Source organism: Chelonia mydas, chromosome 3 (assembly GCF_015237465.2).
Source record: "Chelonia mydas isolate rCheMyd1 chromosome 3, rCheMyd1.pri.v2, whole genome shotgun sequence".
NCBI lineage: Eukaryota > Metazoa > Chordata > Testudines > Cheloniidae > Chelonia > Chelonia mydas.
The window spans coordinates 2,189,758-2,207,742 of record NC_057851.1 but is presented as its reverse complement, the minus strand read 5'-3'; the positions used below and the strand labels follow the sequence as shown (position 1 = coordinate 2,207,742).

Here is a 17,985-nt window from a genome sequence, read left to right as displayed (position 1 = left end):
TGGACATATGACCAGGGAAGAGTATAAAAATATTGCTCGGGCATGTAGGAATGAAATCAGGAGGGCCAAATCGCACCTGGAGCTGCAGTAGCAAGAGATGTCAAGAGTAACAAGAAGGGTTTCTTCAAGTATGTTGGCAACAAGAAGAAAGCCAAGGAAAGTGTGGGCCCCTTACTGAATGAGGGAGGCAACCTAGTGACAGAGGATGTGGAAAAAGCTAATGTGTTCACTAACAAGGACAGCTCCCAGACTGCTGCGCTGGGCATCACAACATGGGGAGTAGATGGCCAGCCCTCTGTGGAGAAAGAGGTGGTTAGGGACTATTTAGAAAAGCTGGACGTGCACAAGTCTATGGGGCCGGACGAGTTGCATCCGAGAGTGCTAAAGGAATTGGCGGATGTGATTGCAGAGCCATTGGCCATTATCTTTGAAAACTCGTGGCGAATGGGGGAAGTCCCAGATGACTGGAAAAAGGCTAATGTAGTGCCAATCTTTAAAAAAGGGAAGAAGGAGGATCCTGGGAACTACAGGCCAGTCAGCCTCACCTCAGTCCCCGGAAAAATCATGGAGCAGGTCCTCAAGGAATCAATCCTGAAGCACTTACACGAGAGGAAAGTGATCAGGAACAGTCAGCATGGATTCACCAAGGGTAGGTCATGCCTGACTAATCTAATAGCCTTCTATGATGAGATTACTGATTCTGTGGATGAAGGGAAAGCAGTGGATGTATTGTTTCTTGACTTTAGCAAAGCTTTTGGCACGGTCTCCCACAGTATTCTTGTCAGCAAGTTAAAGAAGTATGGGCTGGATGAATGCACTATAAGGTGGGTAGAAAGTTGGCTAGATTGTCGGGCTCAACGGGTAGTGATCAATGGCTCCATGTCTAGTTGGCAGCCGGTGTCAAGTGGAGTGCCCCAGGGGTCGGTCCTGGGGCCGGTTTTGTTCAATATCTTCATAAATGATCTGGAGGATGGTGTGGATTGCACTCTCAGCAAATTTACGGATGATACTAAACTGGGAGGAGTGGTAGATACGCTGGAGGGCAGGGATAGGATACAGAGGGACCTAGACAAATTGGAGGATTGGGCCAAAAGAAACCTGATGCGGTTCAATAAGGATAAGTGCAGGGTCCTGCACTTAGGACGGAAGAACCCAATGCACAGCTACAGACTAGGGACCGAATGGCTAGGCAGCAGTTCTGCGGAAAAGGACCTAGGGGTGACAGTGGACGAGAAGCTGGATATGAGTCAGCAGTGTGCCCTTGTTGCCAAGAAGGCCAATGGCATTTTGGGATGTATAAGTAGGGGCATAGCGAGCAGATCGAGGGACGTGATCGTTCCCCTCTATTCGACATTGGTGAGGCCTCATCTGGAGTACTGTGTCCAGTTTTGGGCCCCACACTACAAGAAGGATGTGGATAAATTGGAGAGAGTCCAGCGAAGGGCAACAAAAATGATTAGGGGTCTGGAACATATGACTTATGAGGAGAGGCTGAGGGAACTGGGATTGTTTAGTCTGCGGAAGAGAAGAATGAGGGGGGATTTGATAGCTGCTTTCAACTACCTGAGAGGTGGTTCCAGAGAGGATGGTTCTAGACTATTCTGAGTGGTAGAAGAGGACAGGACAAGGAGTAATGGTCTCAAGTTGCAATGGGGGAGGTTTAGGTTGGATATTAGGAAAAACTTTTTCACTAAGAGGGTGGTGAAACACTGGAATGCGTTACCTAGGGAGGTGGTAGAATCTCCTTCCTTAGAAGTTTTTAAGGTCAGGCTTGACAAAGCCTTGGCTGGGATGATTTGATTGGGGATTGGTCCTGCTTTGAGCAGGGGGTTGGACTAGATGACCTCCTGAGGTCCCTTCCAACCCTGATATTCTATGATTCTATGATTCTAAGTTTCCTCAACCTGTCACGGTGACTCCAGCCATTGTATTTCAGTGGATAAGAGTTCTCATAAACCTTCCAGTAAGAGCAAGAGCCCCTGAGTGCTGCTCCCCAGTATTGTCTGAATCGTTGCCCTCAGCACTGGTACAGTTGATTTTGATGCCAACCTCATCCCTACTGTTGAGTCCAGTACCCACCATACCATCTACAACTCTGGTATCAGTGGAGGATGGTCAAGAGTTCTTTCACTGAAGAAATGAGTTCTGTCTCAGTACCATATCCTGGCATGAAGCCTGGCTGAGAGGAATTCAGGATACTGGCAACTGAGAGGTGGCATTTGCAACTGCTTTTTTCCTAACTCCTTCATTATCTTGGTTAATAAGAGAAGTTCAATCCAGAGTAGTAATTGGCAAAGTCATCTACAGCCATAGATTCCAAGGCCAGAAGAGACCATTGTGATCATCTAGTCTGACTTCCTGTATAGCACAGGCCAGAGAAATAATTCCCCAAAATAATTCCTACAGCAGATGGTTTGGAAAAATATCCAATTTTGATTTAAAAATTGTCTGTGATGGAGAATCCACCATCAACTTTTGTAAATTGTTCCAATGGCTAATTACTCCTCACTGTAAAAATTTACACCTTATTTCCGGTCTGAAATTTATCTAGTTTCAGTGTCCAGCCATTGGACCATATTAGACCTTTCTCTGCTAGATTGAAGATTAAATATTTGTTCCTTTCGCAGGTACTTATAGACTGATTTCAGAGTAACAGCCGTATTAGTCTGTATTTGCAAAAAAAAAAAAAAGGAGTACTTGTGGCACCTTAGAGACTAACCAATTTATTTGAGCATAAGCTTTCGTGAGCTACAGCTCACTTCATCGGATGCACTTCATCCGATGAAGTGAGCTGTAGCTCACGAAAGCTTATGCTCAAATAAATTGGTTAGTCTCTAAGGTGCCACAAGTACTCCTTTTCTTTTTACTTATAGACTGTAATCAAGTCTCCCCTTAACCTTCTCTTTGTTAAGCTGTCCTCTTCAAAGGAAGTGTGAATGCACCATGTTTGTTGGGGTCCTAGAACATACGTTTTGTCTCACTAGCTAGGAGTGGCAAGGTGAGCAAAATCACATGGGTGGCCCTCATTGCTTTGAGTACTTCCATGACTATTACTTGTACAACTGGGCTATATTTTTAGAAGGTGGGAATTGTCTCTTTGGTCCCGTATTTGTTTTGTCCTAATGTTCTCTGAGTCCATCCAATATATGAGAGGTTTTCTCTGTGAATCATAGAATCCTAGAATATCAGGGTTGGAAGGGACCTCAGGAGGTCATCTAGTCCAACCCCCTGCTCAGAGCAGGACCAACCCCAACTAAATCATCCCAGCCAGGGCTTTGTCAAGCCTGACCTTAAAAATATCTAAGGAAGGAGATTCCACCACCTCCCTAGGTAACGCATTCCAGTGTTTCACCACCCTCTTAGTGAAAAAGTTTTTCCTAATATCCAATCTAAACCTCCCCCACTGCAACTTGAGGCCATTACTCCTTGTTCTGTCATCAGCTACCACTGAGAACAGTCTAAATCCATCCTCTTTGGAACCCCCTTTCAGGTAGTTGAAAGCAGCTATCAAATCCCCCCTCGTTCTTCTCTTCCGCAGACTAAACAATCCCAGTTCCCTCAGCCTCTCCTCATAAATCATGTGTTCCAGTCCCCTAATCATTTTTGTTGCCCTCCACTGGACGTTTTCCAATTTTTCCACATCATTCTTGTAGTGTGGGGCCCAAAACTGGACACAGTAGTCCAGATGAGACCTCACCAATGTTGAATAGAGGGGAACGATCACGTCCCTCGATCTGCTGGCAATGCCCCTACCTATACATCCCAAAATGCCACAGGCCTTCTTGGCAACAATGGCACACTGTTGACTCATATCCAGCTTCTTGTCCACTGTAACGCCTAGGTCTTTTTCTGCAGAACTGCTACCTAGACATTGGGTCCCTAGTCTGTAGCGATGCATAGGATTCTTCCGTCCTAAGTGCAGGATTCTGTACTTGTCCTTGTTGAACATCATCAGATTTCTTTTGGCCCAGTCCTCTAATTTGTCTAGGTCCCTCTGTATCCCATCCCTACCCTCCAGCTACCTCTTCCCCTATCTACCTCTCCCCGTAGCTTAGCATTATCCGCGAACTTGCTGAGGGTGCAATCCACCCCATCGCCCAGATCATTAATGAAGATATTGAACAAAACCGGCCCGAGGACCGACCCTGGGGGCACTCCACTTGATACCAGCTGCCAACTAGACATGGAGCCATTGATCACTACCCGTTAAGCCCGACAATCTAGCCAGCTTTCTGTCCACCTTATCGTCCATTCATCCAGCCCATACTTCTTTAACTTACTGGCAAGAATACTGTGGGAGACCGTGTCAGAAGCTTTGCTAAGGTCAAGGAACAACATGTCCACTGCTTTCCCCTCATCCACAGAGCCAGTTATCTCGTCGTAGAAGGCAATTAGATTAGTCAGACATGACTTGCCCTGGGTGAATCCATGCTGTCTGTTCCTGATCACTTTCCTCTCCTCTAAGTGCTTCAGAATTGATTCCTTGAGGACCTGCTCCATGATTTTTCCAGGGACTGAGGTGAGGCTGACTGGCCTGTAGTTCCCCGGATCCTCCTCCTTCCCTTTTTTAAAGATGGCCAGTACATTAGCCTTTTTCCAGTCGTCCGGGACCTCCCCCGATCGCCATGAGTTTTCAAAGATAATGGCCAATGGCTCTGCAATCACATCCGCCAACTCCTTTAGCACTCTCGGATGGGCTTTGGTCTCCTTCCCCCGGTGAACCTTGTTTAAAACCCTCCTCACCAGGTTAACCAGCCTGCTTGCGAAGATGCTCTTCCCTCTCTTTGTTAGGTGGAGCCCGTCTCTGCCTAGCACTCCTCCTTCTTGGAACACCATCCCATGATCAAAGAATCCAAAGCCTTCTCTCCGACACCACCTGCGTAGCCATTCGTTGACTTCCACATTTTGAAGTAGGATGGCATCTCCTTGCAGTGGGTTGCACTGGTTCTCTGAGGTCAAGTGGAGGCATTCTGGATTGACAGAACATTTGCAGGCATACTTTTCAAGCTGTCATGCCTGCACACAAAAGGGATAGATTCTGTCTCTTTCACATGAAAGTGGTGGGGTCTGAGTGGGACATGTGAATTCCATCATCTGCACATGCTGGTGATAGTGTTTGGGAAGTGCATATGCAAACATTTGCATGCACCAGGTTATGTACCAACAAATGAATTTCCTAGTTCCCCAATCACATATCAAAATCCTGTTGCCTTGGATAAGGCTCCCTCTGGCTGAAGTAATGTGTGTTCTGAGGAATTACTTCAATTTCAGGTGGCTGCACTGGATAACCCAGAGTTTATTAAATTACATATAGTAGAAAACAGTCTGAAGCCTTCTAGACTAGAGGGAGCATATGACAACACCATTTCAAATCCACATGCCTCATGTAAATTCTAACATTCTGATGCAGTGCGGTCTCTCTGGATAACCATAGGATGCCTGCCTATCATACAGAGAACTGCTATATCACAGGGAGTAGGGAAATGTTTTGGGGATTAGTTTCCCCTTAGATCAGTGATTGGTCAAGGAGAGGTGAAAACATGCTACTCTACTGAACCCCTAAGCAGAGTAACTGCTAAGGAATTTCCAGTTACTGAGAACACTATTGTTGCAGCACCAGAGGAAAAATAAATGCCGATGCACCACACATTCAATATTTAGAACTCAAACATGTGTCTGTGGATAAGAATGTCAAATGCTCCACAGATTCTGCATAGTTCATGCTGTTTAAGAGTGATAGGGTTTTATGTCGGTAGAGTGAGTGCTGATTAAAATAAATACCATGCTGGAGCTAGAAAACTCCACTCAGAGATGCAGCCTAGCCATTCCCAGGGGCTTTCGCACAGAATGGAAAATATGGAGAGAAAAAAATCTTGCAAGAGAAAATGTAGCTTTTCTTTGTAGCAATCTGAATTCCCATCTTACGTGACATCTGGGAAGACGTTCTAAGCCTCTCAGTAAACCCGTTCTGGACCCAGTTAATACTCCGGGGGGGGATTCTGTGCCAAAAAAATTTCAAAATTCTGCATAAAAAAATTAAAAATTCTGCATATTTTATTTGTCAAAATAATACAATATAATCACACCAGTTTCAATTGTTTTGGTAATTTATTGAAACTACAATACACAATAAAGTCACAATAATTATTCAGCGTTTCCTAAACACATGAAAGTTAAGTTACAAACACTTGGTAACTAATACCCTGCGTTCCAGTTATAATCCTGGATTTTCATTTAAATTACATTACAGAACACCAAACAGCAAAAAAAAAAAAATTTTTTTTAATGTAGAATGTCATTTTAAATTGCTCAGTATTTCACACCTGAAAGTCATACAGTTTTGCTAATCATTGTCCTGGACCTGGCTGGGGACTTTGGGAAGTGCTTGGTTCTGACTGTCCTGCCGTTTTACTGACTGCTTGGTCAATGTTTTATTTGCCCTCAAAGCCTTTTTTTTAAAATGGGTAAGTAAAATAAATCCTGAGCTGTAATCTAACCCCATTGTGCCACTTTGGCACAGGAGAAAAGTGAGGAAGCCCATAGATCTTCTGAGCTGAGGCGTCCGTTACTGTCATTTATAATAAGGCTCCTTTACATCACTCTGGCAATGTGGGGCCTTAAAACTTTCACGGGCTTTATGCTCCTGGGGGAATTGACTGAGAATGGGAACAGTTAACTAACAATAGGAACATTAACAATGTTACTATGTAGGCAGGCTGCTTCATTTCTGCCTCAAAGAATGAGATCAATTAACCATCAACAGCAACTTTAACAATGTTACTACACAGTCAGGCTGCTACGTTTGTGCCTCTAGCCTGCCTCATGCATAATAAAAAGCCCTAACCTTCCACGCCAGGGAGCTGCAGTCGCAAGAGAGAGGGACAGAGTGTCTGTGTCTCTCTCTCAGTTGTTGGCACACACGTCTGCCCAATGGCGATCAAGCACGCAGGCGCAAACACTCAGCCCCCTCTCTCTGAGGCTGCGCCAGGCACGCTGGAACAGACGCGCTGCTAGGGAAGAGGCACCTGTACCCCAGCAGGGTTTTTTTTTGCGTTTTTCGGGGCGGGGGAGGGGGGAGGCACAGAAAAATGTGGGCCATATGAGTTCTGCACCCCCAGAGGCTGTGCAGTTAAGGGTTTCTGGCAGATCCCTGCATCCCTTCCTCCCGCTTCAAAAGAGGCTGAGCGAAAATATTATGAGTTCCTTTAGACTTATCCCCCCCTTCCCCCGGGGTCCCTAGTAGTGTCTGCTGCCACTGTGAGAGAGGCAGGGACATCAGGGTGCAACCCAAAAACAAAAACACTCAAAAAAATTAGACCTTTTTGGTAGGAAAGTTTATTCTACTAGGGGGTTTCAACTCAGGATTGCAAACCAGTAGATGCTGTTGGGCAGGTATGACTTTAACATATGGGACTCCATGCAAAAATTTAAAGACTGCTGCCAAAAGATGAGAGGCAAGGGTTCTCCTTCCTAGTGGGCAAGGGCCTTGTTACAAGCTGCTCTGGACACGGCTGCCGGGTCCGTGGCTTCAGCAATGGCCATGCATAGGAGTTCCTGGTGGCAGTCCTCTGGGCTCGTGTAGGAGGTCCAACAGACTGTACAGGACCTGCCTTTCAAAGGAACATCACTCTTTTTGGAGCAAATGGATGCAAAGCTTCTTGGTCTAAAGGACTCAAGGGCAACCCCACACTCCAGCCCCTTCCAGGAATCACTACATGCCTCCTCAACCCCTCTGGTACTCTGCCCTGGCTACCCATCAGGACCTACAGAGGAAAAGGAATAGGGATTATAGGATTAGATCACCTCCCCCTTCCACCTCTGCATCAATGCCTGCCCCACCTAGACATCCAGGGGGTTCTGAGCAGGCGTTTTGATGGGATGCTCAAGGAAGGGGTACCAGTTCCCATAATGCTAGACTGTGTTTTTCCTTTGTTTGCAGAATTTCAGAAGGAAGGGTTTCTATTTCCATGATTTCCTAATCCCCAAAACCCAGGGACATCTCAGGCCTATTTTAACCCTGCATCAAGTGAACAACTATCTCAAAAAGATAAAGGTCCGCGTGGTCACCCTGGCATCCATTATTCCCTCTCTGGATTCTGGAGATTGGTATGCCGCCCTTGATTTAAGTGATGCCTACTGAGCAGATTAGGAGTGCAGGGCTGCTCTTACCTGGACGACTGGCTAGTCAAGGGCCAGCCTAGGGCTCAGGTTATTCAAGGTCCTAGGCCTACTGATCAATGCAGACAGTTTACCCTTTGGCCAGTACAGAGGATAAAGTTATTGGGGCAGTGTTGGACACTATCCAGGCCAGGATGTTTCTGCCAGAGTTACAATTCCAATCGATCCTATCCCTGGTGAAACCTCAAATGTCATCCAATCACAACAGCCCAAAAGTGTATGAGGCTTCTACACCATCTGGCCTTGCGCACAAATGTGATACAACATGCGAGATTGCACCTCAAACCTCTCCAAACTTGGCTAGCCTCAGCTTCCTCACAAAGCTGTCTTTGTCTGGATACTGTACACACAATACCTTCCTCGATTTTAATTTCCCTGAATTGGTGATTGGATCCTCTCAACATTCAGGTGGACATTCTCTTCATCTGCCCTCAACCATCAATGACTCTGGTCTCAGACGTGTCGGTGGTAGGGTGGGGAGCCCACCGGAGGTCCCTCAGGACTCAGGGTCTTTGGTCACCGAGGGAGCTCTCCATATCAACATCAGAGAGCTTAGGGCAGTTCACCTTGCCTGTCGGGCTTCCCTGCCTCATATCAGAGGGAGAAACCTGTTTGTTCTTACAGACAACACCACAACGCTGTTTTACTTCAACAGGCAGGAGGAACTAGCTCATCCTTCCTTTGTCAGGAAGCAGTTCACCTATGGTACTTTTATGAAGCCCATTCAATCAGAATGAGCTAGTCGATCATCTTAGTGGGTCTTTCCCCAGTCATGTGTGAAATCCTTGCTGATCTTGAACACAAAAAGAAGCTTACAAGAAGTGGAAGATTGGAAAAATGGCCAGGGAAGAGTATAAAAATATTTCTCGGGGATGCAGGAGTGAAATCAGGAAAGCCAAATCACACCTGGGGATGCACCTAGCAAGAGATGTTGAGAGTAACAAGAAGGGTTTCTTCAGGTATGTTAGCAACAAGAAGAAAATCAAGGAAAGTGTGGGCCCCTTACTGAATGAGGGAGGCAAGCTAGTGACAGAGGATGTGGAAAAAGCTAATGTACTCAATGCTTTTTTTGCCTCTGTCTTCACGAACAAGGTCAGCTCCCAGACTACTGCACTGGGCAGCACAGCATGGGGAGGAGGTGACCAGCCCTCTGTGGAGAAAGAAGTGGTTCAGGACTATTTAGAAAAGCTGGACGAGCACAAGTCCATGGGGCCGGATGCGCTGCATCCGAGAGTGCTAAAGGAGTTGGCGAATGTGATTGCAGAGCCATTGGCCATTATCTTTGAAAACTCATGGCGATCGGGGGAGGTCCCGGACGACTGAAAAAAGGCTAATGTAGTGCCCATCTTTAAAAAAGGGAAGAAGGAGGATCCTGGGAACTACAGGCCAGTCAGCCTCACGTCAGTCCCTGAAAAAATCATGGAGCAATTCTGAAGCACGTAGAGGAGAGGAAAGTGATCAGGAACAGTCAGCATGGATTCACCAAGGGCAAGTCATGCCTGACTAATCTAATTGCCTTCTATGATGAGATAACTGGCTCTGTGGATGAGGGGAAAGCGGTGGACGCGTTGTTCCTTGACTTTAGCAAAGCTTTTGACACGGTCTCCCACAGTATTCTTGCCAGCAAGTTAAAGAAGTATGGGCTGGATGAATGGACGATAAGGTGGATAGAAAGTTGGCTAGATTGTCAGGCTCAATGGATAGTGATCAATGGCTCCATGTCTAGTTGGCAGCCAGTATCAAGTGGAGTGCCCCAAGGGTCGGTCCTCGGGCCGGTTTTGTTCAATATCTTCATAAATGATCTGGAGGATGGTGTGGATTGCACCCTCAGCAAGTTTGCAGATGACACTAAACTGGGAGGAGAGGTAGATACGCTGGAGGGTAGGGATAGGATACTGAGGGCCCTAGACAAATTAGAGGATTGGGCCAAGAGAAATCTGATGAGGTTCAACAAGGACAAGTGCAGAGTCCTGCACTTAGGACGGAAGAATCCCATGCACCGCTACAGACTAGGGACCGAATGGCTAGGCAGCAGTTCTGCAGAAAAGGACCTAGGGGTTACAGTGGACCAGAAGCTGGATATAAGTCAACAGTGTGCCCTTGTTGCCAAGAAGGCCAATGGCATTTTGGGATGTATAGGTAGGGGCATTGCCAGCAGATGGAGGGACGTGATCGTTCCCCTCTATTTGACATTGGTGAGGCCTCATCTGGAGTACTGTGTCCAGTTTTGGGCCCCACACTACAAGAAGGATGTGGAAAAATTGGAAAACGTCCAGCGGAGGGCAACAAAAATGATTAGGGGACTGGAACACATGACTTATGAGGAGAGGCTGAGGGAACTGGGATTGTTTAGTCTGCGGAAGAGAAGAATGAGGGGGGATTTGATAGCTGCTTTCAACTACCTGAAAGGGGGGTTCCAAAGAGGATGGATCTAGACTGTTCTCAGTGGTAGCTGATGACAGAACAAGGAGTAACAGCCTCAAGTTGCAGTGTGGGAGGTTTAGGTTGGATATTAGGAAAAACTTTTTCACTAAGAGGGTGGTGAAACACTGGAATGCGTTACCTAGGGAGGTGGTGGATTCTCCTTCCTTAGAAGTTTTTAAGGTCAGGCTTGACAAAGCCCTGGCTGGGATGATTTAGTTGGGGATTGGTCCTGCTTTGAGCAGGGGGTTGGACGAGATGACCTCCTGAGGTCCCTTCCAACCCTGATATTCTAGGATTCTATGATTCTATGAGTGGTCTCTTCACCCAGACGTAGCCAAAGGCATTTTCCGGCAGTGGGGGACTCCCCCAATAGACCTATTTGTGAACAAGTACAACAGAAAATGTTACCAATTATGCTCCCTTCTGGGTTCTATCACAGACACCTTCCTGCTACCCTGGATGGAAACTGCTTCCCCCCAGTCCCACTCCCGCACAGAGTGCTACTAAAAATCAAGCAGGACCATGCCTGGGTTATATTAATAGCCCCAGCATGGCCCTGCCAATACTGGTTCTGCACTCTGCTGGACCTCTCAATGGCGACTCGTCTCACTCCTATTGCACCTGGATTTGATCACTCAGGGCCACTGTTGGCTCCTCCATCCAAACCTGTGTTCCCTTCATTTAAAGGCCTGGATGTTCCTCCACTAAATCCCAGAGAACGGGCTTGCTCAGAGCAAGTTCACCAGGTGTTACTAAGTAGCAGAAAGCCTTCCACCAGACTCACCTACCTACCAAAATGGAAGTGGTTCTTGTTCCGGGCTTGCTAAACCGGAGTCTCGCTGACACACTCATCCATCCAACAAATACAAATGATTTTTGCATGGAGTCTTTTAAAACCAGAGTTCATTCTTTAAACTAGATAAATTAGTGCCTTAGCATGGGTGAGGTAGCAGGTGGGGTTTATAGGCCTCCGTGCAGAAGTGTGTTTTTTCTCAAAGGTGGGCTGAGACAGATGGAGCAGCATGGAAGAAGACCCAGAGACAAGAGTGAGAAAAGGAAGCAAAGGGGAAGTCACAGCTTGTGGGAAGAGCTGGGGGAGGAATGCAAAGTGATGAGAGCAGAAGGGAGAGCAGGAGCCAGGCTTTTAGGACCTTGAAGACAAAGAGAAAAGTTGCTTTAATCTAGTGTGAGGGAGGTGGGAAACCGTTCACCCAGTTAACTCAATTTATTTCATAAGACTGAAAATGGAGATGATTTAACTCTGCTTATCACAGTGATTCTAGATTTGAAATGATCGTGAAGACTAATTACTAATGGACTTTGTGAGTAAGTTTTAGAGGCACGATCACAAGTTTTTGCCTTTCCGAAAGTGTGCATAGAGGGAAAGGAAAATATTCTGAACAATTCTGATCAGAATTCTACAGGAAATGTTTCATATCTAGAGCCAGCAAATGAAATGCTTCCCAATGAGCTCTAAATACAGGGTGCAAGGCAAGACAACTGTTCCATGACATTCATTGCAAAGGAGCAGGGACTTGTGGGGACGCTGTAAAAGCTTTTTAATACTTTTTTCTTCACAGAAAAAACTTTCATAAAAGAGACAACAGCTCTGTCCTAGAGGTAAGATAGCTGTAGGCATTGTTCTTCAGTTGATATGATCATGTACTAAATAATCCTTTAAAAAAAAAAGGCAAGGAAATTGTCTGCATCAGTGAAATGATATGTCTGCAAATCCCTGTGTCAGATTATCAGTACTTTAAATGGAATAAAGTAAAAGATGTATATAAAGTCAAGCAGGTTGCAACCAACCTCACTTTCACTAGAGAAGTGCTGTTTGCTGGGACTACAGGTCCCACTGTTCACTTCTTGAGCCACTGAATTGAAAACAGTCGTGCATGCTGGGGACTGTATTTTCCGCCAGCCACAACTCTGTATCAAAGGTGAAGGCAGCTACAGGCAGAATTTATGTTTAAAGTTGGGCACCTAAAGCTAGAAGTAGTTTTTGTAAATTTGACCCCTAGCCTGTGGGAAGCACTAAGGTCACACCTGATCTAAGTAATAGGCAAGTTGGTAGTATAAATACAGACAAACTCATGCCTTTGGTTTTACTGCTAGCAAAGTGATGTGTAATCGTGTAATGAAGATAGAAATACTACTCGCAAAAAACTCATGGATTGCCAAATTCAAGACTGTCTGAATTAGGCTTCTCTGTAAATTCACACATTGCTAACACCAGGGCAGGTCCAGACAATGCACTGGTTAAAATTCCAGGAGCTGCCGACTCCTACTATACTCTGTTATTGGCTGAGCTTGTGAAGCACGTATGCTCAAATTGATGGCATTTCTCTGTTTGGAAGTCATATGATCACTTGAACACCACATCTGCTAGATTCCAAAATTTCAGAGAATGTTCTAGGCATCAGTAGTCAGAACCATAATGATTTTGATGAAAAACAAAGAAACCAAGAGTGGGAAATCGGGGACATATAGTGCCCCGACATCTGGTTAGCAGAACCACAGCTTAAACCCCCACCATAATCCTCTAAGGATCAAAGAGCTGATCATGGCAGAAATTAACATCATTCCAGCATCACAAGAGCCCTCATTTTAGTTCAGCCTGTATCAGTTGATCTTAAAATGCTGACACTCTGAAAGAGAAGGCAAAGAAAGAAAGAATAAGAGTGGGGGGAGGGGCACACACGGAGCCCCTTCCATGGGGGGAAGGGCTGGCACAGAACTTCTGTTGGGAGTGTGAGAGTGGGGGACTCTTGTAAGCAGGGAAAGAGGGATATACACAGCCTCTGGCCTGTGTGAAAAATGGGGGACCTGGGCATGAAGGCTTACACAGAGGCTGTGGCATGGCAGATGGACTGTAGGCCTGGGACCTAACTCAGCCCCTTACTAAACCAGCCTTGAGCAGCCTGGGATGAAACTCAGGGATTTCATCACTGAAATTAAGAAAAATAATGCTAGGCTGCTAATAAAGTACCCCCACCCCCCCGGAATGTCCCTAACAAGAGTTATAATCCGTGAAATTATAAAATCAAAGCACCCGAGCATTACCCATTTTAAAAATACACAAAACACCAACAAATAAAATAAGCTCTAACCAGCAAATGGATGCTAACCATCTGCACAAAAATAAATTACAATTTAAACTTAAATAAAAAACAAAAGACAATGCATAATTAATTATGTGTTACTTAAAAATAATAGATTTCATAAATTTTTTTAAAAAAATTTACCTATATGATAGAAATAAAAAACAAAGCTCCTTAAAAATCAACTTCAAACTACAATACAACAAGCTACAAAATATCATACCCTGCACAACAATAACGTATGAAAGCACCAAACCCCCCCAAACAAATAAATTCTAACTAGCCATCAAATAAAATTTGTATATTAAAAATGGTAAGCATCATAGATTTGCTTAGCATATGTATTCTGTATATATTGATAATAAATAAATGTTTAAAACACAGTTGTATAAAGCTCTTTCACTAAAAAAGGGCCTGCAAACCCGTAAAGCCCTGAGCCCCATGAGTAAGGGTAGGTGCCTTATGCCCCAAGCCCTAAAAAAAATTAATTGGGTCATACCCTAGGATCTTGGTAGGGTATAAACTGGGTGCCCCAAATTGTGCGGGTAACAGGAGGACCCTGGTTTGGTCCTGGGAAGGCAGAATGGGGGGCACACAGAGTCCCTAGCATGGGGGGAGTGGGGAGACACAGGGTACCTGGCATGAGGATGGGGATGGCCAGGTTGCAGCAAGTCCTGGACAGAGGGAAATGGGAGGGTGTCATAGAAGGTGTCTGTGGGGGAGAATGGAGATGGGGATGTAAGGACCTCTGCTGTGTGCAAGGTCAGCCTACAAAAGTAACAAAATGTATGATTCCATAGTTTGAGTGAGTGGCTCAGGGTCTCACAAGAAGTCTGCGCTAGCACTGAGAGTTGAGACCAGATTTCCAGAGTCAGCCTCTATGCCCATGTAAGTCAATTTACACTACCAGAGAATTTGGCTCCCTGAGTCCCAGTCTCATGCCTTAACTGCAGGATTATCCTTCCTCCCTTACACTAGAAGTCTCGTAGTTGCTGTATCTAGTTACACTGGAGCAGTGGGACATTTTAGGAAAACATCCAAGTGTGAACAAGGTCAAAGAGATTGAGTCAGTTGAACTAGCCTGTGGGAAGCACCAAGGGCATCCCTGTCTTCAAAGGGACAATGAGAAGATGTTTCATTTGTTGATGATCTATGTATCCAACAGTATCAAACTAACAAAGATCTGAAAGACGCAGGCTAGCCAACTCACCATGAAATACACAAAGGAACAGGACTGCCATGTACCAGCTGTACAGGACCACTTCTGTCTAAGAGCTAGAGAGGCAGGGAGTCTTGTTGTCAGACTGGTTCAGTTCTCTGCTCGGATGTAGTGTGTGAATACACTAAACGTTGTGTTCTTTGCTTCGGTTGAGTAATCTGTATAATGGGAAAGACAACACAGCAGCTCTGCATATATAAACTGTCAGGGGAGCAACGTCATTCCCATTATGTCAGGAAGCTACACCTATGGGACTGGTGCATACAACATTGGATCATCTTGGTAGCCCTGCATCTTCCAAGTGCCCAGAATGTTACCGCAGTTCACTTAAACAGAAAGCGCTCCATCAGTGACTAATGGGAATAGAAAGACTCAGTCTAGGTCAGGTATTCCTAAAATGGGAAGTTCCCTCAGTAGACCTATTTGCTACCAAGGTGAACACAAAGTTTCCAGTGTTCTGCTCCCAGGGAGGAGCAAGCCCAGCATCTCTGTCAGACACACTTCTAATTAGGTGGGGAAAGAACCTGTTCTAGACTTTTCCTCTGTTCTGTTAATCCCAAGTGTTCCAAGAAAGATTTTACAGGGCAGAGTTCAGGTAATATTGATAACTCCAGCTTGGAGACATCAGTTCAGGTACTCTGACTTGGTGCATGAATCAATCAGTCCACCTGTTCCACTTACAAACCTATAGGGCATCATCTCACACCAGAGTCTGAACCCCTTGCAGATCTCCATGGCTCTTGAAGCAAAGACAGTAGACTCTGGAAAACATAAGGGCAGCAAAAATGACGTTCCAGTTATGCATCACTTAGTGGCCAAAGGGGACAGCTCTCTCTGAGTCTGTGAATGGGGGATTCTCTTGCTTGGAGGGCTGGAGATGCTGTTGCTTGATGTAAGTGAGAGGCATAGTTTCCTCGATTTATGTTTTAGGCATGAGAAGGCATGCTGGTTTTGTTTACTTTGTAACCCTTTTATTCATCCTTGGTATGACTTAAATCTATGTTCTTTATTAATAAACTTAGTTTTACTATAAACCGTCTCAGTGCAATGTACTGACGTAAAGTGTGGGACCTTGGCTAAACTAACAGACTAGTATGTGCACTGTCTCTTTGGAGATAGCAAGCTTAATAATTACCGAGAGTGCCCAGTGAGAGAGATTGGACACTGCAGAGATACGTTTCTGGGGAACTCGGGTTCCCTGATTGTTAACCTACAAGGCAAGGTTAAAGCATGCAGAGTCTCTAAGAGTGTGCTGGTGATTCAGACAGGTTGATGTGGAATGGAGCAATCTCACAGTTTAAGCCCCAGCAAAGCTCCCTCTTGCTAAGGCAGACAGGTAACCCAGTGGCTTACAGTTCTGGCTGCCCTGAGCAGAGTATCACAGCATGTTTGAGTGCGCCAAGTTTATCAGTCATTCCAGATCTCGCTCTATAAATGATCTGTCCTTACCCTTGTTTATTACTCCACCAATCTTTGCTCGTAAAGTTTTTGTAAATGACACAAAGATTTTATGCTTCCACATCATTGATAAAAATATTGGAGAGTTGGCTGTGAACTGATTCCTGCAGAGTCCCAAACTGATGATTACTATTAACACTTATAATATGAGATCTATAATTTAGCCAGTTTTTAATCCATTGGATGAGGGCTATGTTGATTGTGCATAGTACAAATATTTTAGCGTTTTTGTCCTGAGGAGAAACTCAGTGCAGCAGTTCTCCTAAGAGTAACCATAGAATTGGCAAGTTAACAGGGTGGTAGCCTTTCTACAGCCTTCCCCCTTCTGCTCAAAACAGACTCAGCAGAGTTCAAGTGTCATCCTGTTTCAGTCCTTAGCTTTATGAGCACCAAAGTCTTCTGCAAATTAAGTGCTTGGTCTTGCAAAGACTTATGCACCTGCTTAATGTTATGTTCGTGAGTAGACCCATTAATTTCAAGGGGACTACTCAGTGTATAAAGTTAAGCACATGTATATCTTGTAAGGAATTAGGACCTAAAAGAAATAACATTCTTGGCTGAGAGATTCGTATTAGGTTATACCTGAGAAACTGTCAAAAAATTTCCAGGAAGCATGCTGAAAAGCTTCAACAAATTATGTGTGGAACTATCTAGTTCTAGTGTAGTCTAGCAAGGAAGAATATTACTGTCAAGGTTCCTTCCCCACTCTGAACTCTAGGGTACAGATGTGGGGACCTGCTAGAAAACCTCCTAAGCTTACTTTTACCAGCTTAGGTTAAAACTTCCCCAAGGTACAAACTATTTTACCTTTTGCCCTTGGACTTTCGCTGCCACCACCAAACGTCTAACCATGTTTATTTTATTAGGAAAGAGCCCGTTTGGAAACGTCTTTCCCCACAAAATCCTCACCAAAACCTTGCACCCTCCTTCCTGGGGAAGGTTTGATAAAAATCCTCACCAATTTGTATAGGTGACCACAGACCCAAACCCTTGGATCTTAAGAACAATGAAAAAGCATTCAGTTTCTTAAAAAAGAAGAATTTTAACAGAAGAAAAAGTAAAAAGAATCACCTCTGTAAAATCAGGATGGTAAATACCTTACAGGGTAATTAGATTCAAAACATAGAGAATCCCTCTAGGCAAAACCTTAAGTTTCAAAAAGACACAAAAACAGGAATATCCATTCCATTCAGCACAGCTTATTTTCTCAGCCATTTAAAGAAAACAGAATCTAACGCATATCTAGCTAGATTACTTACTAAATTCTAAGACTCCATTCCTGTTCTGTCCCCGGCCAAAGCATCACACAGACAGACCCAGACCCTTTGTTTCTCCCCGCCTCCAGCTTTGAAAGTATCTTGTCTCCTCATTGGTCATTTTGGTCAGGTGCCAGCGAGGTTATCCTAGCTTCTTGACCATTTGCAGGTGAAAGGGTTTTTCCTCTGGCCAGAAGGGATTTTAAAGGTGTTTACCCTTCCCTTTATATTTATGACAATTCCATAGTTCGTTTCCTACGTTCCTGACACAGTTGTATTATGGTGATCATGTATTGTATCTTTTCTTCAGGACTTGCCATATGAAAAGGTCAGTATCTGGTAACAGATT

General features: G+C 44.9%; 1 protein-coding gene across 35 annotated transcripts in view; it reads left to right on the top strand.

Annotated features, from left to right (window-relative positions):
- Positions 1-17,985, top strand: part of DTNB (dystrobrevin beta) — a 361,644-nt gene that overhangs the window by 244,175 nt on the left and 99,484 nt on the right. The window lies entirely within an intron of this gene.